The following is a 22,692-nucleotide window of genomic DNA, read 5'->3' on the forward strand; positions in this document are numbered from 1 at the left end:
ATCCTGTCAGCAGAGCTATGTTACAAGTGACCAACAGGGATTGCATGGAGGAGATGGGGCAGAAGACTCTGGCTTCCAGTGTGTCCCCAGAGAACAGATCTGTGGGGCTACAGGCCTGAACCTTCGGCTTCCTCTGCTGAGGTGCTGGGTCCATGTGGGGATAAATCTCTTCCCATCCCCACCACACACTTCTCAAGTGAAAAACTTAGGAGGATGTACAATAGGGTTTCTTCTCCCCAAACACCTCCTGGGGATTTCCTGGGCAGGTGGGATCAGACACACTAATCCAAGATGCTGACTCAAGTAGCTCCAACTAGGAAGGACTAAGGCTCTGAGCCCTGAACATAGATGGCAAAGAGGGCTCTGAGAACAGATAAAATTACAACCCAACACCTAGTTAGGTCACTTAGATAGGAATGCTTAGAGCATGAGCTATCCCTTTCGTGCTGGACATACAGTGATTGCCCATCACATGGAGAATGCATTCATAGCTCATCAGGTATGGGAATTGTAAAGTTTTTAAATTACATTTTCATATTGCAGCGTCTATATTAACTCAACCAGACAGCTCTGAGAAAAGAGTAGGAATGTTTCAGTGTTTCATGGAATCTTTTACCCAATCAGGTGGCTAATAGTTTGGTCTAGATCCGTGGTCACCAACCAGTAGATCGCGATCTACCAGTAGATCTCAGAGGCTCTAACAGTAGCTCTTGAGCCCTCTCTGAACTACGCGCATGCACAGTACATTTACATTAGATTTCCTTATTTGAGGAGCAGCTACTCACTGAGCAACAACACAGGTGAGTAGCTGCGAGGCATGGTGGGAGCTGGGAGGTCAGGAGGGCTGAAACACCCCAGCCAGCTGACTGTAGCTTTCAGCTGAAAGAGGCTGCCCCGCGCTCCAGCTGATCAGCGGCTTCTCCTCTGCGCCTGCCCATGTGGAGCTTGGTGCACCCTGGCTGAGCCCATGGCCAGCTGGCCGGGCAGCCGCTTCTCTTCCCTCCAGCCCGGCTGTTCTGTGCTCAGCCCAGGGAGGCTGCGTCTAGCTCCAGCTGTGCTGGAGCAAGCTTCCCAGGCTGAGTGCAGGATCACAGATGCCCATCTGATGGACTGTATAGGACTAGCAATCTCAGACTACAACCCAGACTTCAAGACACTGGCAGATACTGTTCAGTCACAGGTGTCACACTGAGACTTTGTTATTGGAAGAAGAAATATATAATTATCAATACTTGATTTTAGATTTACAAAATAGCAGAGAACAAAATGCATAATTGTAAATGCTTCATTTGACATTTAAATAGCATGAATTAAAAACAGACCATTTATTTCATAACTATAAACATGTGATTTTAATTTTATATATTGCATAATTAAAAAAAACTGTTTAACAGAGTGTATAAGGGCTGGAGATAGCAAGTGATGGACAGGAGAATAGAGAGGGCGGGGCTTCAAGGAAGGGGCGGGGCTTCAAGGAAGGGGCGGGGCTTCAAGGAAGGGGCGGGGCGGTAGATCTTCGCCTGTTCTGAGACTTAAAAAGTGATCTTGGGTGTAAAAAGGTTGGAGACCACTGGTCTAGATGCCCTGGTATGAACAAACTATGGTCAGATGTTCATTCTTCCTCACATCTGTTTGGTTTGGGGAGTTTGTTGGTTGACTTTGTGCGGATACTTATTCTTGCCTTGTTCTTTCCTTTAACAACATGAAATGGGTGAGCTGGTAGGTGGTGATGGAGAAGCAATACTAAAATGCTCCCTGAAAGCTCTTACAAAGTACAACATGGAGGTTTGTTCCAGCTGAAGGGAGAGGGTCCCTAGAAAGGTGTTTAATATGATAAGGTAGATTTAAGACTGGAGACAGCCTTAATGTGGGTGTTAAATTGCAGTGTGCCACACTGTTCCCCAGCCTCTATCACCGTTGTAGCTGAGGGTTATGTTACAGTTTCTGAAAACAATTCTATTTTCCTAGTACAACTCTTACTGTCTGTAGCTTGTAGTTTTCTGACTGAAATTGAGTGTCACTACTACTGATTTGTGTCTATGTGGTGTTCTGTGCCTCCCGTAGTGTTTTAAATCCATAGCTCATAGCTGCCAACCCTTGCTCCCCAGGAGTTGGTAGAGTGCTGTGATTGTATGAGACCTATCCCTGAGGGACGTACTAGCCGTAATCAGGAAGAAAAGCTGTGTGACCCCTTGAAGATTTCCACCATTGTGGGAAGGGTTGCCAACCCACAGAAATTTCATTTATACACAAAATGAGAAAAATTTACGGACAAATTTTTTTACAAACATAATTTTTATACTATATTAAGACAACATAAATGGCCAAAAGTGAAAAGTAATCGTTGTCATTCATACATCAATGTGCTGATGCTAACTCAGCAGGATAACGTAGATGATAACATCAAGTGGATCATGTGATTCACGTTACGTCACCTCAATCATCGAGCTAAATAAACAACTAAAATATCCAGTTTCCACTGCTCTGCAGTAAAATGTCTGAAGCAGCACAGAAGAAATTTAATTGCTATAGAATAGTTGCTGGTTTTTTAAATTTTATTTCACTTTTACAAAATTTACAGACACCTACATTTTTTTACGGACATGTCCAATTTTGGCTAATTTTTTACAGACTCTAAATTTACTGACAGTTGGCAACCCTGATTGTAGGGCTGGGGACTTTCTGCCTCCTCCTTCACCATCCCAACACTTTCTGAATTCGCTCTTCACGGAGCGCAGAGGAAAGGTTAACGCTCTTGTCTGTGCGGGGCTGCAGTTCAGGGGCACAAGGTGCAACACGCGCCATGCAGGGGTACGTCAGTGGGAGCTGGGTACCTTTATGTTTGTGCCAGCCGCATCCACTGGGGCAATGAGACAGCAGCTCTTTGGTGCACTCTGCCATGCACATCCCACCTGCCTGCATCCTGGCACAGTGCAGACATAGGCCAGATCTGCCTTGCTGCTGCTAATAGAGCGTGATGTGAGTTTATCTGCAGGCTGAAGGGACCAGTGAGAGAGAAATGTAGGAGATGACAAGGGTAGTGACCCCCCTTCCAGATTTAAGGCTGCGATTCTCATCTCCGTTGCATGGAGGCACCGTTAGTAGCACACCTTGCATCTATGCCAAGCACAGCACTGGCTGGAGACCCCTTAGCACAGACACCTAGGGGATGGCCGATGGATGGAGTGTGAGCCTTCAGATCAGGTTCCTTTGGTTTAATTTCATTTTCCTAAGGGTTTAAAACAGGACCCTCTAAAAATACCCACTCAGACTCTGCAAGCAGGACTGTCTGTTTACACAGGATGGGCATACACATGAGCAGACTTCACAAGGAGTCTCATAGGCTTACTGAAGATGTGTCACTTAGCAGGCACATAGCTTCATGTGTTTCCTTTTCCTGTCATTTACGTGCTGGCTGTGGGGACAAATTCTGCCCAAGCCTCCATGTAATGAAGTCAGTAGGATTACTCATGTGGAACTGAAGGTAATGAAGAATTCAGGACTAGGCTTTCTGTTGACAATAGGCCAAACCGGTGAACAGTCTTGCTCCTGAATTGAGTTGGCTGGAAGCAGCAGAGCTGACTAATATATCATTAAACTCTCAGGGTGACGAGAGATGTGCTGCTTTTGCAAAGTCACCAAGCAGCTGATGCAAATTGGGAACCTGATTTTGTGTGGCTTTCTTTGAAAAAGGTGTGGTCCAAAGGCATGCCAAGACTCAGCTATGTTCCAATACAACTCAAAGAAGAGAATCTCTTTGAACTTGTTAAAGGTCACGCTTCAAAATCCTCTCTCCCTCTGTTTCCTGATCTCTTTGCTGTAGGGTTCCACTGACTAGTCAAGCCAGCTGACGAGCATTACTATTCCCACCAGCAATCCAGGACTGCTTTTCTCCACACCAAGTAACAGACAGGTGAGCAATCCCCTCCAGATGACTGGAGTTTACAGGGAGCTTTCAGATTCAGTTCCTTATATTTCCCTTCCATTACATCATCATTCACAGAAGATTTGTACGTGCTAAGGAGATGTTCTCCTACAAGGGTCTGATCATGAAGTTATGGCATCAGGGCATGAGTGGCAAAGAAACTCATGGGGAAAGAAAACCAGGAAGTTGAAATGAGCACTCCCATTGGATAAATTGCTTAGTTTTTCCCTTCTAATCAAGCTGGTGACCACTGAATGGTTCCTCCTCTAGCTGGGCTTGCCAGAAGGATTCAGCTCAACATGGGCATTGTCAATGTTTTCACTCTGAATTCAGTGCTGGGAATGTGCCAGTAAAGCCGTGCTGGGAAGTGAAGCCCTCCAGACAAAGAACAGGGATGGGATGGAATGGGTGGCGGCAGTGGATAGTTCTTCCAAATTACCGTGTCAGGCTACCTTGACCCTTCATTAGAAACAGCTTCTGTAGTGGCCACAGGGGTGTTCCTCTCCATGTCCAGCGAGTCCTGTCAGAAAGTCTGTGTTTATGGGGAAACGTTGACTGGGAACTGGATGGGGAGACCCCCATCTCCTTTCACTAAGGCACGAGCAATATTTGGTTGCTACTCAACAGGACTGGACCAAGAACCGGTGACCAGCACGTTCCCTATTGCCAATCATTTTAGTCAGCAAGGACCATGGCACGGACTTCTGAGCTACAGGTGCTTGTCCAAAGTTTTATGAGTAATCTGAGATTGCAGGTACACTCAGGAAAATCAGCATTCATTAATTAGCCTTCCTCTTTACAGACAGCCCACATTCATAAAGCATGCATAAACTCTCATCTCAGCCTGTCTTTCTTATAGCCAGGATTTAGGGGTTTCTCCTTGCTTCTCTTCAAGGAAATGCTCCCCAGAAGTTTCACAAGAAACATCATATTTTCTTCAGAATAAACTGCAATATTTCTAGTCTTCTGAATATTTAAACCTTTTTGTTTACAAAACCACAGTAAGTTCTAATGCAACATATATACACCCCTGCATCCTTATCTATTTATCTATATAAGGGTATGTCTACACTACCCTCCTAGTTCGAACTAGTGGGGTAATGTAGGCATACCGCACTTGCAAATGAAGCCCGGGATTTGAATTTCCCGGGCTTCATTTGCATAAGCGGGGAGCCGCCATTTTTAAATCCCCGCTTGTTCGAACCCCGTGTAGCGCGGCTACACGGGGCTCGAACTAGGTAGTTCGGACTAGGGTTCCTATTCCGAACTACCTAGTTCGAGCCCCGTGTAGCCGCGCTACACGGGGTTCGAACAAGCGGGGATTTAAAAATGGCGGCTCCCCGCTTATGCAAATGAAGCCCGGGAAATTCAAATCCCGGGCTTCATTTGCAAGTGCGGTATGCCTACATTACCCCGCTAGTTCGAACTAGGAGGGTAGTGTAGACATACCCTCAGATTTTAAACCCTGAAGTGTTCTTACCTATATTTCTTTGTTCGCTATTTTGCAGCAGTCATTGCACACATACGTGCACACAGTTATCCATTTAAGAAATGGCCCTTTAAAATTACTTTATAGTGTATATTATACTTCCAGTATTTTCAGCACCCTTTTGTGTTCTCTTGTAACTGTTTTCACAAAATAAGCCTCTCTATCCCCACTGAAAAATGCTGTGTAGACAAGACAACAGGAGACAAAAGCTGATCCAAATCATTTTTAAAAACTACTTACACTTACTGAGGAGGTTAAAACATTGTCAGGTAAATATCCGCAGTAAAATAATTGTAACAGCAGTTACTACAGTTGACTTTATACATGAATCTCTCTATTGTCCAATCAGTCTGAATCTCTACTGACAATCCATTCAAGCTGATGTGGTTTATGTCCTCTGGGCTCTACAGCTGCTTTTTAAACACTACTGTGAAATAATTGACTGCTGCCCATGTTGGCCAGGCATCTGAGGTTAACCCAAACTGGTTTTGAACAGTGTTGAAAACTGTTTATAAAAAGTGTTAACCCCAGTGCATAGGAGTCAGTCCTTTAACAGACCTGCTTCACTTTATATCCACAGTAGATAACACAGGAGTGGAGACTTCTGTTTTAAGAACCAGGTCTGGCAGGAGGCAAACAGGCATTTTACCTGTGTACTCTGAAATGACCCTGCTCAAAGATTTAAAAGTAAGCAGGTATCTAAGACCTTTGCTGGATCAGGGCCAAAGTGCTCAGCATCATACAGGACTGAGCACTAAACTGGCTGCCAACTTAGCAAACGATCATAAAAGGGTTTAAAAGTACCTTTCCCAGCACTGAAGAACTCTGTGTGGCCTGAAAGTTTCTCTCGCCCTCCAAAGTCAGTCCAATAAAAGATATTGCCTCCCCAACCCTGTCTCTAAAATACCCAGACGTGTTTTAACAATGTTCTGTCCAATGATGGCAGCACAACCTGGTTAACAAACACCATTTGAAAGGGATTTTTTAATGTGGAAAGAAGCCAAGAACCAAGTTCACTTCCTCTGGCTGGAGCAAACGGTGCTTTCAAAGGAACAAGCTGTTTGAGAAAAGGAAATGTTGCACTTTAACGCACACAAAGGGTCCTTTTTCAAGGAGGAAAGTAACCCTACCGTTGTTTTTAACCTTACCAACAGCTTCAATGCATCTCCTCACCTTTATTTTCTAAAAACTTTCTAAGACAAATCTTATTCTTTCCTGATTTCTGCAGCTTGCTATAGGTCTGTGGTCACACCTGCAACCCTTGACAGTGCCTTGTACTCTCTTGAGCTTAATGTGGAAGGAGATCAAGTGTCTCATGTGTTCTAAAGGGATACTTCAACCCTTTCCGTCTCTGTGAGCCCTTTATGCTGCCCGGCTCTCCCATTAGCTGGGATGCACGGGGATAAGTGACTGGCACCCACCCACACTACTGCACAGATACATTTACTAGCCCCTCCCTATCCTGCCCTGAACCAGGGAACATAGGTAGCAGCACAATACTTTTTCCTTCTCCTGCTCCACATCCAAACAGAGGCTAGTGCTGAGACCTCAGGGGGTTCAGGAGCCAAGCAGAACTTCCCCATAGTCCGGATACCGCAATGGCACATGAACACAGGACAATGCATGAATTTGTCCCTGCTGTTTCCTCTAGTGTTTACAAAACTGCAGCATTCAGCAATAGCTGCAGCCATGCGTGCAGGACTTTATGGGCCTCATGGCTGCTTTTTGCTGGACTGTTTTACCTTTCCCTCTCTTGACTTGGGCACTGCTGGGTAGAGCATCTATCAGCTGCGTGTACTCTTCTACTGATCTGCACTTTGCCCCAACACACCATTCAGGTATGGGGCAGGGGTTTGCTAATATACAAGTACGGAATTAGTTGAATTTTTCTTCAATATACTGTTAATAATACTCTGCCTTTTTAAAGTTATCTGAGGATCTCAAAGCACTTTGCAAACTCTATTGAACACCTCCAGTCAACAATGGAGCAGCAGAATGATGCCTCCACCACTGTCTGGACACAGTAAAAGTTTGGCTTTTGCTGGCATTTGCCAGCATAAATGTGTGATTGGAAGTAATGTTCAGTAATCGATCCTGGAAGTCATTTCTGGAGCGCAAAAGGAGCTCTCTCCACACTATAGCATGGTTTGCCTCTGTATTGTGGAGAGGCTACTCTGACAGCACCTTGAGACCCATAAATCCAGTCCAAGGTGACACTTCTGTGCCTGACTATGCCTATAGGATTGGACTCAGTGTTACAATCTCATTCTACTGGTGACTTATTAGTCTGTCATAGGGTATGGCTAACAGTTCTCATTTAAAAAAAAAAACTCCCAGTCCATGCTGAGCGGGGAAGCTGTGCAAGAAGTTTGTTGGTAATGACTGTTTAATAACCAGCTGCTAACATGATTCCGACACTAGGGCACAGTGAAACCAGTAGTGTACATTCTCTAATGAGGAAGGAAAAACATTTACTGAACCTGTTTGATGTGATCAGCCAAGGTTTTGCTTCAGTTACTGTGATACAAATGCTTAATGCTAACAGGGTAGGCAGATGTCACATGTCACTAAAATACTTTTTAAAAGGTTCCAGGTTTTTTTTTATAGAAATAACAGCCTATTTCCAGTCTGACAAATCACAGTACTTCTGGGCTGTAGGTGCTTAAGTTCTTGTGTGGTTCTGTCCCTATATTTAAGCATCACTGTAATCCAGAACTCCCCAACTAAGCAGCCACCCAACCCTGTAGACATCTTGGCAACTGTATGTTTGCCACAAAAGGTCCCTGGGCCTTAAGTTTCAGCTTGTGGGTCTGCACATTGCTACATCAAGCATCATGTCAAAACCCTAACACGTAATATTCAAACAAGGGCATGACTGGAATTCCCCGCCTGTCTTGCCTGTGGGGCCCCATCCGATAAGTGTGTTCTTAGCCTGCTTAACTCCACACCAAATGACAGGGAAGTAACTTGGCCTTTCTTCTTCAAACACTGGAAACTTCCCTCCCTTCCCTCCATGTTAAGTCCTGTGTTTCTTTGTGAGTGTCACTTAGAACAGGCCAAGGGACCACATTCTTTGCTGGCTCTTAGTGAGGATGATGATGCTGGAGATATAGCTGTATGGAAACATACTCATGTGAAGAGAAGCCTCGGAACTAGAGCAGCAAGAGCGCTCACTGGCTGTTCCCTCAAGTTGGATTCCTCAACACTGTGCAGTAACTATCTGTAACAGGGTAGATCAGGCAACACATAATACAGCCCCAAGAGGGACAAGTCTCTGATGAGAAATCCAAGTGACAGCTGTTTGAGGATGAATAGGACATCTGAAACAAAGGACATGGCCACTGACATATTTGGAAAACCAAAACTCTGTCACTTAATTCCTTTAGTCAAGGAGATTTAAATATAAAACCCCCAGAGGTTAACACAAATTAAATAGGAAACGTTATACCTGAGTACACCTTCAGTATACTCCACTGGCAGGATGACCTGTAGAAGTGTTGCCAAATTGTAAAAGAATTGAAAGATCTCAAGTCTCCACCAGCAGATCAAACACTAAAAAGAACCCTGCTTGCATGACAAAGTTTTCCATTCAAAAAACCTTGATATAAACATATTACATAAGGAAGTAAAATACGTAATTCTTTCTTGTTATGTTAGTGAAGCAAATCATTTGCTGACAGAGGCAGAAACTAAACACACTGGGTGCGTCTAGACTGGCAAGATTTTGCAAAAATTTGCCGCCTGTCTACACTGGCCACGAGACTTTGCGCAAGAGCACTGACGTTCTAACGTAAGAATTCAGTGCTTCTTGTGCAAATACTTTGACGCTCCCGCTCAGGGATAAGCCCACTTGCGCAAGAGGGCCAGTATAGACATGCACCTTAATTTTTTGCGCAAGAAAGCCCGATGGCTAAAATGGAGCTTTCTTGCGCAAAAGCGCGTCTATACTGGGCACGGATGCTTTTGCGCAAAAGCACTTTTTGCACAAAAGCATCCGTGGCAATGTAGATGCTCTTTTGCGGAAATACTTTTAACGGAAAAACTTTTCCGTTAAAAGTATTTCCGCAAAATCATGCCAGTCTAGACGCAGCCACTAACTTTATCTTATTTGTTCAAATTCTTCCTGTGAAATTCATTTGTCTTATAATAAAAAGATTAATTCGGGACATATTTAGGATGCTGTGAACATCTGAGTTAGGAGTTTATTGACTTATGTTGAGCACTGAAATCTTGTATTTTGAATTAGTATTTCCAGAATGTTTGCCCAAATTGAGGCAACTATCAACGATAGTTACATTTGTATGACTTTTAAAATGTATTCCTCTTACTTGTACAGGTTTTTCACTGTGGTCTATGGAAAGTTTCCATATTCAGTGTCTTCTAGTGACACTGAATTAATTTTAGGACTAGTTCCTTGTGTTAGAATTTTGATGTTTCCTTTCTGAATGCTATATCCCTATTGTGCCCTCATTTAGACATGGAACCAATAAATTTTTCATCTTAATTAAGCAAGACGGGCTTGTAAATCCTTGCTCATGCTTACTCACTGGACAGCTGCATGGTATTAGCTAGGACCCGCCTCGCCTGCTTTGCTCCTGAACAGATCTCCTACATCCTGTCATTCCAAAGTGTCTCTTTCTCCCCAGGTCACCTCATACAAAGCTATCTGCTGACAGTGCTCTACTCTGCAAAACATGGCACTTAACGGACATCACGGGCTGAAGAGCGAACCTGTTTCCTGTGTTGTAACATCACAAACCCATCAAATAACAAATGAATTAGAAGAATTAAATACCTGTTTCCTACTCTCACAATCTAGAACCAAGTGTTTAAATCCCCCAGGCTCTCTGATTGGCCTCCTCAGTATGTATTTTATTATAACAAAATCCATTCTTGGCCATTGATAGTCAATATAAGGGAGTGAATTCCCAGTATACTGCACAATTTTACCCACAAACTAACCCATTAAAACTATGATTATATGCTACAAACTGCAGCCCATAATGGAAAATAGCCATTTTATAACTGCCATTTTAAGGTAGCCTTCTGAGTATATCAGTACAGGGAGTAGGGTGTTGCTGTTTTTATTAAATGAATTTTAGTGCTAATAAAAGGTGCCAGATGAAGAGCACTGAAAACTGAATTGTCTGTCACCCTAGACCAGGTAGACAGGGCGGCAGCAGTGCATGCTAATGTAGTTTCCCTCTGACCTTGATTCCTTTGCTAAGGCTGCCAACAAGGACTCAAACAGAAACTCAAATTACAATAGCAGATTTTGCAATATGGACACATGCCCAATGAGAATGTGAGGTAACTGAGACTCAATTAGTGTTGCCAATTTTTACCATCTTTGGTGTTTTTCTTAAAGACCAAGCTGCTGCAATTAGATTGGCAACTAAGAATCTCTGCTGATGTGAGTGTGGGTTTTTATTTTATTTTATGTACGCTTCTAGCCCTCATTTCTGGGGACATAATCTTGAAAATGTGACCGCTGAACATTCCAACATCAGGAGGCAAATTCAAAGAATCAAGCCTCATGATTTTTAACTCAATTTCATTGATGGGGTGGAAACATGATTTTTGAATGGTTGGGGTTGGCAATACTGTGCCAGCTACTACCAATGGGAGCTGCAACTGTTAAAGAGAAACAGGGCAGCTCTATTATACAGGCAAGAGCAGCATGGGGCCACCAGGGGCAGCAAAGTCCTCTGTAACTTGGTATGAGCGAGGGGGGGCCGAGTAGCTATTTGCCTGAAATTGGCCCAAAATGAAAGGCTCTTTGCCTAGGATCAGCCCTCCAGCCCCGCTTCATTCCTTTGGCAATGCTGCCAGAGGCCTTTGCATGCGAGCCACAGAACACATTCCGTACTTCCACACCGCACAACGGCGAGCGGGAGGGGCGCTCGGAGAGGGGCTCATGTTTTCCGTGTGTAGGGCTGCAGGGCTGGGCTCCTCTCGAGGGAGTGTCATGAACCCCTGCGTACACAGAGAGGAAAGCAAGCCCTGGTCACTGCTCTGTCCCGCCAGCGTCGGGCGCGATCCGTGCGATTCCGCCGCCAGATGCGGGGTTAGCATCGGTTGCTCACAACGTCGCAGAGGGCTTCAGCCGGCCCGGCACAAGGGGCGAGGGGAGGGATCCGGGGCCAGGCGTGGCCCGATCCAGCCGCTCAGCGGAAGCCCCGGGACCACCTGTCAGCGAGCCGAGCCGGGCCAGGCTTGGCCCGAGCCCCTGCTCCCCGGGGAGCCGAGCCTGGACCCCGCGCCCCAGCACCGCAGGTCCGCGTCCTCCCGCCAGGCCCCGCGAGCTGGGCTCGGGGCGGCAGGAGACCCCCAAAGGGTGGCGGGTCCCGCGGCTGAGTGTCCGGCAGACTTACCTGGGCAGGCAGCCGGGCTCGCAGCTGCTGAGTGCCTGGTCCCTCCAGGCGCGGGAGCGCGCGTGCGCGTCCTCCGGAGCGCGCGCCGGACTCGGGAATTGATCTGGAGCGCGCGAGCCGCCCCTACGCCTCAGACCCCAACCGCCCCCCAGGAACCTCAAACCGCCACTCCCGCCCCGCCCCCGGGGACCGCCCTTTTCACCCCGCCCCCCGGGGACCCCAACCGCCCTTTTCACCCCGCCCCCCGGGGACCCCAACCCGCCCTTTTCGCCCCGCCCCCCGGGGACCTCAACCCGCCCCTCTCGCCCCGCCCCCCGGGGACCCCAACCGCCCCTCTCGCCCCGCCCCCCGGGGACCTCAAACCGCCCCTTCTGACACCCCAACCGTCACTCCCACCCCCCCCAACCACCAACCTCTCCCTCCTCATCCTCCCTCACACTTCAACCCCCTTCCTTCACCCCTCACTCTGCACCCTCACACCCCAGCTTCCCCTCACCCACCCCGCCAACTCCAACCCCAACTGCCCCATCAGCCCCCCGACTCCAACCTCCTTCCCTCTCCCTGCCCCTCACCCCAACTGCCCCATCAGCCCCCCGACTCCAACCTCCTTCCCTCTCCCTGCCCCTCACCCCAACTGCCCCATCAGCCCCCCGACTCCAACCTCCTTCCCTCTCCCTGCCCCTCACCCCAACTGCCCCATGAGCCCCCCGACTCCAACCTCCTTCCCTCTCCCTGCCCCTCACCCCAACTGCCCCATCAGCCCCCCCGACTCCAACCTCCTTCCCTCTCCCTGCCCCTCACCCCAACTGCCCCATCAGCCCCCCGACTCCAACCTCCTTCCCTCTCCCTGCCCCTCACCCCAACTGCCCCATCAGCCCCCCCGACTCCAACCTCCTTCCCTCTCCCTGCCCCTCACCCCAACTGCCCCATCAGCCCCCCCGACTCCAACCTCCTTCCCTCTCCCTGCCCCTCACCCCAACTGCCCCATCAGCCCCCCGACTCCAACCTCCTTCCCTCTCCCTGCCCCTCACCCCAACTGCCCCATCAACCCCCCGACTCCAACCTCCTTCCCTCTCCCCGCCCCCTCACCCCAACTGCCCCATCAGCCCCCCGACTCCAACCTCCTTCCCTCTCCCCGCCCCCTCACCCCAACTGCCCCATCAGCCCCCCCCACTCCAACCTCCTTCCCTCTCCCTGCCCCCTCACCCCAACTGCCCCATCAGCCCCCCCCGACTCCAACCTCCTTCCCTCTCCCCGCCCCCTCACCCCAACTGCCCCATCAGCCCCCCCCGACTCCAACCTCCTTCCCTCTCCCTGCCCCTCACCCCAACTGCCCCATCAACCCCCCCCCGACTCCAACCTCCTTCCCTCTCCCTGCCCCTCACCCCAACTGCCCCATCAGCCCCCCGACTCCAACCTCCTTCCCTCTCCCCGCCCCTCACCCCAACTGCCCCATCAGCCCCCCGACTCCAACCTCCTTCCCTCTCCCCGCCCCCTCACCCCAACTGCCCCATCAACCTCCCCCGACTCCAACCTCCTTCCCTCTCCCCGCCCCCTCACCCCAACTGCCCCATCAACCTCCCCCGACTCCAACCTCCTTCCCTCTCCCTGCCCCTCACCCCAACTGCCCCATCAGCCCCCCCGACTCCAACCTCCTTCCCTCTCCCTGCCCCTCACCCCAACTGCCCCATCAGCCCCCCCGACTCCAACCTCCTTCCCTCTCCCCGCCCCTCACCCCAACTGCCCCATCAGCCCCCCGACTCCAACCTCCTTCCCTCTCCCTGCCCCTCACCCCAACTGCCCCATCAGCCCCCCCGACTCCAACCTCCTTCCCTCTCCCCGCCCCCTCACCCCAACTGCCCCATCAGCCCCCCGACTCCAACCTCCTTCCCTCTCCCTGCCCCTCACCCCAACTGCCCCATCAGCCCCCCGACTCCAACCTCCTTCCCTCTCCCCGCCCCCTCACCCCAACTGCCCCATCAGCCCCCCCGACTCCAACCTCCTTCCCTCTCCCTGCCCCTCACCCCAACTGCCCCATCAGCCCCCCGACTCCAACCTCCTTCCCTCTCCCCGCCCCCTCACCCCAACTGCCCCATGAGCCGCCCCCGACTCCAACCTCCTTCCCTCTCCCTGCCCCTCACCCCAACTGCCCCATCAGCCCCCCCGACTCCAACCTCCTTCCCTCTCCCCGCCCCCTCACCCCAACTGCCCCATCAGCCCCCCCGACTCCAACCTCCTTCCCTCTCCCCGCCCCCTCACCCCAACTGCCCCATCAACCCCCCCGACTCCAACCTCCTTCCCTCTCCCTGCCCCTCACCCCAACTGCCCCATCAGCCCCCCGACTCCAACCTCCTTCCCTCTCCCCGCCCCCTCACCTCAACTGCCCCATCAACCCCCCCGACTCCAACCTCCTTCCCTCTCCCTGCCCCTCACCCCAACTGCCCCATCAACCCCCCCCCGACTCCAACCTCCTTCCCTCTCCCTGCCCCTCACCCCAACTGCCCCATCAGCCCCCCCGACTCCAACCTCCTTCCCTCTCCCTGCCCCTCACCCCAACTGCCCCATCAGCCCCCCGACTCCAACCTCCTTCCCTCTCCCTGCCCCTCACCCCAACTGCCCCATCAGCCCCCCGACTCCAACCTCCTTCCCTCTCCCTGCCCCTCACCCCAACTGCCCCATGAGCCCCCCGACTCCAACCTCCTTCCCTCTCCCTGCCCCTCACCCCAACTGCCCCATCAGCCCCCCCGACTCCAACCTCCTTCCCTCTCCCTGCCCCTCACCCCAACTGCCCCATCAGCCCCCCGACTCCAACCTCCTTCCCTCTCCCTGCCCCTCACCCCAACTGCCCCATCAGCCCCCCCGACTCCAACCTCCTTCCCTCTCCCTGCCCCTCACCCCAACTGCCCCATCAGCCCCCCCGACTCCAACCTCCTTCCCTCTCCCTGCCCCTCACCCCAACTGCCCCATCAGCCCCCCGACTCCAACCTCCTTCCCTCTCCCTGCCCCTCACCCCAACTGCCCCATCAACCCCCCGACTCCAACCTCCTTCCCTCTCCCCGCCCCCTCACCCCAACTGCCCCATCAGCCCCCCGACTCCAACCTCCTTCCCTCTCCCCGCCCCCTCACCCCAACTGCCCCATCAGCCCCCCCCACTCCAACCTCCTTCCCTCTCCCTGCCCCCTCACCCCAACTGCCCCATCAGCCCCCCCCGACTCCAACCTCCTTCCCTCTCCCCGCCCCCTCACCCCAACTGCCCCATCAGCCCCCCCCGACTCCAACCTCCTTCCCTCTCCCTGCCCCTCACCCCAACTGCCCCATCAACCCCCCCCCGACTCCAACCTCCTTCCCTCTCCCTGCCCCTCACCCCAACTGCCCCATCAGCCCCCCGACTCCAACCTCCTTCCCTCTCCCCGCCCCTCACCCCAACTGCCCCATCAGCCCCCCGACTCCAACCTCCTTCCCTCTCCCCGCCCCCTCACCCCAACTGCCCCATCAACCTCCCCCGACTCCAACCTCCTTCCCTCTCCCCGCCCCCTCACCCCAACTGCCCCATCAACCTCCCCCGACTCCAACCTCCTTCCCTCTCCCTGCCCCTCACCCCAACTGCCCCATCAGCCCCCCCGACTCCAACCTCCTTCCCTCTCCCTGCCCCTCACCCCAACTGCCCCATCAGCCCCCCCGACTCCAACCTCCTTCCCTCTCCCCGCCCCTCACCCCAACTGCCCCATCAGCCCCCCGACTCCAACCTCCTTCCCTCTCCCTGCCCCTCACCCCAACTGCCCCATCAGCCCCCCCGACTCCAACCTCCTTCCCTCTCCCCGCCCCCTCACCCCAACTGCCCCATCAGCCCCCCGACTCCAACCTCCTTCCCTCTCCCTGCCCCTCACCCCAACTGCCCCATCAGCCCCCCGACTCCAACCTCCTTCCCTCTCCCCGCCCCCTCACCCCAACTGCCCCATCAGCCCCCCCGACTCCAACCTCCTTCCCTCTCCCTGCCCCTCACCCCAACTGCCCCATCAGCCCCCCGACTCCAACCTCCTTCCCTCTCCCCGCCCCCTCACCCCAACTGCCCCATGAGCCGCCCCCGACTCCAACCTCCTTCCCTCTCCCTGCCCCTCACCCCAACTGCCCCATCAGCCCCCCCGACTCCAACCTCCTTCCCTCTCCCCGCCCCCTCACCCCAACTGCCCCATCAGCCCCCCCGACTCCAACCTCCTTCCCTCTCCCCGCCCCCTCACCCCAACTGCCCCATCAACCCCCCCGACTCCAACCTCCTTCCCTCTCCCTGCCCCTCACCCCAACTGCCCCATCAGCCCCCCGACTCCAACCTCCTTCCCTCTCCCCGCCCCCTCACCTCAACTGCCCCATCAACCCCCCCGACTCCAACCTCCTTCCCTCTCCCTGCCCCTCACCCCAACTGCCCCATCAGCCCCCCGACTCCAACCTCCTTCCCTCTCCCCGCCCCCTCACCCCAACTGCCCCATCAACCCCCCCGACTCCAACCTCCTTCCCTCTCCCCGCCCCCTCACCCCAACTGCCCCATCAGCCCCCCCCGACTCCAACCTCCTTCCCTCTCCCCACCCCCTCACCCCAACTGCCCCATCAGCCCCCCCCGACTCCAACCTCCTTCCCTCTCCCCGCCCCCTCACCCCAACTGCCCCATCAGCCCCCCCCCGACTCCAACCTCCTTCCCTCTCCCCGCCCCCTCACCCCAACTGCCCCATCAGCCCCCCCCGACTCCAACCTCCTTCCCTCTCCCTGCCCCTCACCCCAACTGCCCCATAAACCCCCCCGACTCCAACCTCCTTCCCTCTCCCCGCCCCCTCACCCCAACTGCCCCATCAGCCCCCCGACTCCAACCTCCTTCCCTCTCCCCGCCCCCTCACCCCAACTGCCCCATCAGCCCCCCCCGACTCCAACCTCCTTCCCTCTCCCTGCCCCTCACCCCAACTGCCCCATCAACCCCCCCGACTCCAACCTCCTTCCCTCTCCCCGCCCCCTCACCCCAACTGCCCCATCAGCCCCCCGACTCCAACCTCCTTCCCTCTCCCCGCCCCCTCACCCCAACTGCCCCATCAGCCCCCCCCGACTCCAACCTCCTTCCCTCTCCCTGCCCCTCACCCCAACTGCCCCATCAGCCCCCCCGACTCCAACCTCCTTCCCTCTCCCTGCCCCTCACCCCAACTGCCCCATCAGCCCCCCGACTCCAACCTCCTTCCCTCTCCCCGCCCCCTCACCCCAACTGCCCCATCAGCCCCCCCCGACTCCAACCTCCTTCCCTCTCCCTGCCCCTCACCCCAACTGCCCCATCAGCCCCCCCGACTCCAACCTCCTTCCCTCTCCCTGCCCCTCACCCCAACTGCCCCATCAACCCCCCCCGACTCCAACCTCCTTCCCTCTCTCTGCCCCTCACCCCAACTGCCCCATCAGCCCCCCCGACTCCAACCTCTTTCCCTCTCCCTGCCCCTCATCCCAACTGCCCCATCAGCCCCCCGACTCCAACCTCCTTCCCTCTCCCCGCCCCCTCATCCCAACTGCCCCATCAGCCCCCCGACTCCAACCTCCTTCCCTCTCCCCGCCCCCTCACCCCAACTGCCCCATCAGCCCCCCGACTCCAACCTCCTTCCCTCTCCCCGCCCCCTCACCCCAACTGCCCCATCAGCCCCCCGACTCCAACCTCCTTCCCTCTCCCCGCCCCCTCACCCCAACTGCCCCATCAGCCCCCCGACTCCAACCTCCTTCCCTCTCCCCGCCCCCTCACCCCAACTGCCCCATCAACCCCCCCCGACTCCAACCTCCTTCCCTCTCCCCGGCCCCTCACCCCAACTGCCCCATCAACCCCCCCCGACTCCAACCTCCTTCCCTCTCCCCGCCCCCTCACCCCAACTGCCCCATCAACCCCCCCCGACTCCAACCTCCTTCCCTCTCCCCGCCCCCTCATCCCAACTGCCCCATCAACCCCCCCGACTCCAACCTCCTTCCCTCTCCCTGCCCCTCACCCCAACTGCCCCATCAGCCCCCCGACTCCAACCTCCTTCCCTCTCCCCGCCCCCTCACCCCAACTGCCCCATCAACCCCCCCCCGACTCCAACCTCCTTCCCTCTCCCTGCCCCTCACCCCAACTGCCCCATCAGCCCCCCCGACTCCAACCTCCTTCCCTCACCCCGCCCCCTCACCCCAATTGTCCCATGAGCCCCCCCCCCAGGACTCCAGCCTCCTTCCCTCACCCCCCCTCACACTCCAACCACATTCTCTCACCTCATCCCCTCACCCCCCAAACTGCCCCTCAGCCCAACTGCTGGGACTCCAAGCTCCTTCCCTCACCCTGCCCCTTCACACTACAACCACACCCTCTCACCCTGCCTCCTCACAATCCAACTATCTCATTCACTCTCTAAATGTTTTTCCTTTCCCTCCTCACACTCTTTCCATCCCTCCTCGTGCATTCCACCCCCTTATCCCTATCTCTTCTCCTTCAGAACCCCCTTTATCTCCATCCCCTGCATCCTCTTTGATCATCAACTCACACCCCTTTCCCTCTGCAGCTTTCAGCCTCCCTGAACTTGGTGCTGCCCCCAGCATCCTGTGACACCTTTCTGGGGTGAGTAGCACTTAGCATATGTTCCCTTATCACAGCTTCACCTGAGCACCAGCAAAATAGAATTTGCACAGAAAGATCCTGGAGTGTTTAGGGAAATGGTGTCAATGCTAACACACTTTAGGCCAGTGGTGAGCAACCTGTGGTCCATCAGGATTCTTTGTATGGCTCACAAGACATTTTGTTTATTGTTTCCCACATGCAGGATTGCCAGAGTGCACTGATTTCTGTCCATGTTGGCACGTTTGTTTTTTTCCTAACAGTATTACTAAAGTGACACACATGTAAAGCAAGGACATGCGAAGTAAGGTACATGCTGATTGCATACAACATTGACTCCCATGCACTCCCTTTGCATCCAGTCATGGCACTGTGACAGTTCAATTGGCACACCCTGCAAACTCTGGGGACGCAGATGCAGTTAGCAAAACTACTCTATCCTGAGAGACTGTCTTGGTTATGACAATCTTGCGGGCCACTGAGATGAAGGAGGACCACTCATGCGACCTAATCACTACCCTAGGTTGCCCATCATTGCTCTAGGCCCTGAGCTGTTTCTGCTGGGGTTAAGAAAAGAAGCTCTCTCTGATAGTATTTAGCATTAGTCATCCGTGTGTTGGTAATGCCCTCTCAGGACAGTGTCTGCAGGTGGAAATTGGGGATGGAGATGAATTGCCAGAGGTACATGGTGCAAGATGGGAACTACCTAGCTGTAGTAACAGAGTGTCTGTGTGAGGGGGGCAGGGAATGCACACTGGTAGTTATACTGAAGGGAGGGAGGTGGTTATGCTGCTGTTGGGATGCCCATTGACCATCACAAGAAAACAAATGGATGCCCACAACACTTTTACAGAAACAAAACAGATTAATCACAGAACAGACCCATATCTTATGGAATTGCAGGGAATCAGTTTTGTTTAGTGGAATGACAACTTTTTCTGTGAAGAAATGTGCCAGTAGCACTGGGTGCAAGTACATGTTTGTCAGCAAAGAGACTCCTATCCCAACTAATATTCCCCGCTCAGATGCATATCCATTTCAGGGCAGAGTCCTTCAGGCAATGCCGCACTGCAGTGGAAAGGCAAGGAATGACAGGTGTTTTCTCTGGAACCATAGTGTTTGTCACATTTTAAATATTTCATCCAATGTGTAATAGCTGTAATTTATATTTTAAATACTGGGCAGAATGGTTTATTAATGATATTGATTGTAAATCAGTTTGTTTTGTTGATAATTTTTCCTGATTGTAAATATTTATGGTTATTGATTTTGGCTGGAAACAAAGAGAATGTTCTTTTTTTCTGAAAGGAGCCTCTATTTATAACTCCATTATAACTCAGAATTTCTAGTTAAACAGTTTGTTAAGCTTTGTTTGCCTTGAAATTTACAGTTTGTTTCCTTAATGTATATTTAGGTGAATAGGTTACCATGTATGATCAAAAGATATTGTTTTTATTTGTATGGACATGATTGAGTGGAAGATAATCTAATAATGTGAGCTGAAATCAAGATTATTCTTGATAACTAGGAGGGTGGGTGTCAAAACTCAGCCACAACCTCTCTTGCTCTCTAAACCCCGTTGCCAGCTTTGTCCACATATTCATTCTGCTGATACCATTATTGGACCTAACCAAGTGAGTTACAAGATCAAGAACACATATTCCTGCGCATCCAGAAATATAATCTATGCTATCATGTGCCGAAAGTGTCCGTCTGCTATGTATATTGGACAAACATCTCAGACACTTCGCCAAAGGATTAATGCCCACAAAACAGATATCAGACAAGATCACAAAGAAAAAACAGTTTATTGCCATTTTAACCAGAAAGGACACTCAATGACTTAACCACCTGCATTCTGCTACAAAGACCTTTTACATCTGCACTTGAAAGGGAATCCTCTGAACTGTCATTCATGTTAAAATTCGACACTCTCCAAAAAGGAATGAACAAACACTCAAGCTATCTTACCCATTACCAAGATAGCTTCCCCAATTATCACTTCTAATACCATTAACTCACAAACATCCTTGAGGGCAGGGGGCTGGACTCGATGACCTCTCGAGGTCCCTTCCAGTCCTATTATTATTCTATGATCCCACTCTCCCCACCTCTAATATCATCAATTCACAGACACTTACCTTCCTTCCTTCCCCCCCCGCATCCCCCTCCTGTTCTGAAATGTGATTTGTCCTTTTCATATGTGTTCTTTTTTTTTAATTGTATCCTTTGCTATATATGGTTGTGACTGTTTTCTTCCACTATTTGATCTGAGGAAGTGGGTCTGGCCCACGAAAGCTCATCATCTAATAAACCATCTTGTTAGTCTTTAAAGTGCTACATTGTCCTGCATTTTGCTTCCACAACCTCTCTGTTACACTGTGACAAGTGCTCTTTTTTTAAGGTAACGAACGTACAGATTTCAGATCCCACCTAATTTCAGTTTTAAGTCCCCTCTTCCCAGTTTATCAGACATTAATGATTTCCCCTCCATCCACTTTCCAGTGGAATAGCCAGTTATTTTCCAAGTGATATGGTGTGGCCTATCAGCAGTCGCCAAAATGTGTGGTGTTCTGGTCTTCCTCCCACATTCCTGTACTCTTTATAATCAGCTGTTGACTGAGTATTCAGATAGAAAGAAACTATGCTTAAACCTTGCTTAAGATCTATGATGCAAGCTGCACCTCTGCTTTCAAAAGGGCAGGTTGGAGGTTATTGTTTCGCAATAAGAGAAGGACAGATTGGCTGTATTTCCCTTGTCTGCTCTTTTCTGTCCCCCATTATCTTCCTGCTGTCCTCTCACTTGGCTTTGCACCTGATCCTGAAATCAATTGTACTTTCAGCACCAGCATAGAGAGGAGTCAGCCATTCAGCTCTCTTCAGTCTGAGGAGGAACAGTGAAAGAGAGGGATGAGACCTGACCAACCACATGATGTCCTGATTAGCAAGTGAGTCAGAGTACAGACTGACTGACACCTGCTATGGCTGACCTGCCAGCCCAAAGCATTCTTTCTTGACTGGCCAGCCACCCTGTGTGCTGAGAACATCAACAAAAACCACATTGCCTCCATCCTTACTATCCTCTCTTCTCTGCCTCCTGGGTCTGTTGGTTTTATGAAAAGCTGCATTGAGTCTCATTCCGGACTCACAATTGGACAGACAACAGAACTAATCCTTTTCTCCCTACCAAGAATGTCTGTTGGAGCGAATAAGAGACTTTACTCAATATTTGCCCTCTCTCCAAAGAGGGCCTTGGATGGGTTTTGACTGTTTTTCATAATTACTCAATTTCAGTGTCAGTGTTTTTTTTCTCATTTTGATTTTTTTCCATGGATGTTTCAATCAATACATTTCTAACCTTTGTCAAGGATTTCCTAATGTGTTTGCCATTACACTAAGCAGGCTGAAGACTCTGTCGATGAAACCCCAAACCTTGTTTAAAACTGTTTAATGTGGACTGTTTCAGGGTCATGTTAGTATCTTTAACTCCTTGGGTTCTTTATTCAATCTAAATTGAGACATTTTCCTACATTGCTCCTTATAGTAATTTGTACTGGAAAATGTTCCAGTAACTGTTAAATGTTCCAGATGATGGGACCTCTCATTATTTAAAAAATGTAACTTGGAATACTGGCTCTTAGTTTGCTAATTCTGTGCCCCACCAGTTTAATACAAATTGGATACCAACTACACCCATATGGTGTTTTAAAATTGGGTCTGTACTAGGGATGTTAACTTCCGTTTAATCAGCCAATTGCTTAGTCGATGGATTTTCCATCAATTAGTCATTAAGCGAGGGAGCTGCAGTGTGGTTAGCTCCCGGCTCTGGGTGCCAGCCCCGCTGTGGCTCTGCCTACTAAATCAAGTAGGCTCTTGATACATTTAAAAAGGCTGAAGTGTAGTCGAGGAGGACCCAGCACAAGCTGGGCCAGCTGATTCCTGGCTCGCACCCGGTCCTCCAACTGTGCACCAACCTGAAATGTAAAAAGGCTGGAGCTCAGTGGGGGACTCACACGAGCCAGGAATCAGCTATTCTGGCTTGCGCCGCCCCCTTCCCCCACTCCTTGCTGTGCTTCTGATTTTTAAATATATTAAGAGCCAGCAGAGGCCAGCATCTGGAACTGCGTATGAGCTGGGAATCAGCTGATTCCTGACTTGTATCTGGTCCCTGCTACCTGCCTGCCTCCTTTGCCCCCATGGAGACAGTGCTGGGGGAGCCAGCTTTTAAGCACCTGTTCTTGCTCCCTCCCTTGCTGCCTCTGATAGATCTGATAGAGGCAGCAAGGTGGGGAAACAACTAGTTGAG

General features: G+C 51.5%; 1 protein-coding gene and 1 long non-coding RNA gene across 2 annotated transcripts in view; one reads left to right on the plus strand and one right to left on the minus strand.

Moving 5' to 3' along the window:
* Window positions 1-11,973, minus strand: part of SCNN1B (sodium channel epithelial 1 subunit beta) — a 39,056-nt gene extending 27,083 nt beyond the window's left edge. Inside the window, exon 1 of the mRNA XM_075899946.1 lies at window positions 11,789-11,973. The gene's annotated coding sequence lies outside the window, so the exon portion shown is untranslated. The remainder of the gene's footprint in view (window positions 1-11,788) is intronic.
* On the plus strand, window positions 1,486-21,914 carry LOC112546240 (uncharacterized). Its single transcript, XR_012896223.1, has 4 exons — window positions 1,486-3,913; window positions 10,061-11,690; window positions 18,334-18,389; window positions 21,230-21,914. It is a non-coding gene; the product is annotated as an uncharacterized LOC112546240 (long non-coding RNA).
* The last annotated feature ends 778 nt before the right edge of the window (window positions 21,915-22,692 follow it).

The sequence above is a fragment of the Pelodiscus sinensis genome, chromosome 16 (assembly GCF_049634645.1).
Source record: "Pelodiscus sinensis isolate JC-2024 chromosome 16, ASM4963464v1, whole genome shotgun sequence".
Lineage (NCBI taxonomy): Eukaryota > Metazoa > Chordata > Testudines > Trionychidae > Pelodiscus > Pelodiscus sinensis.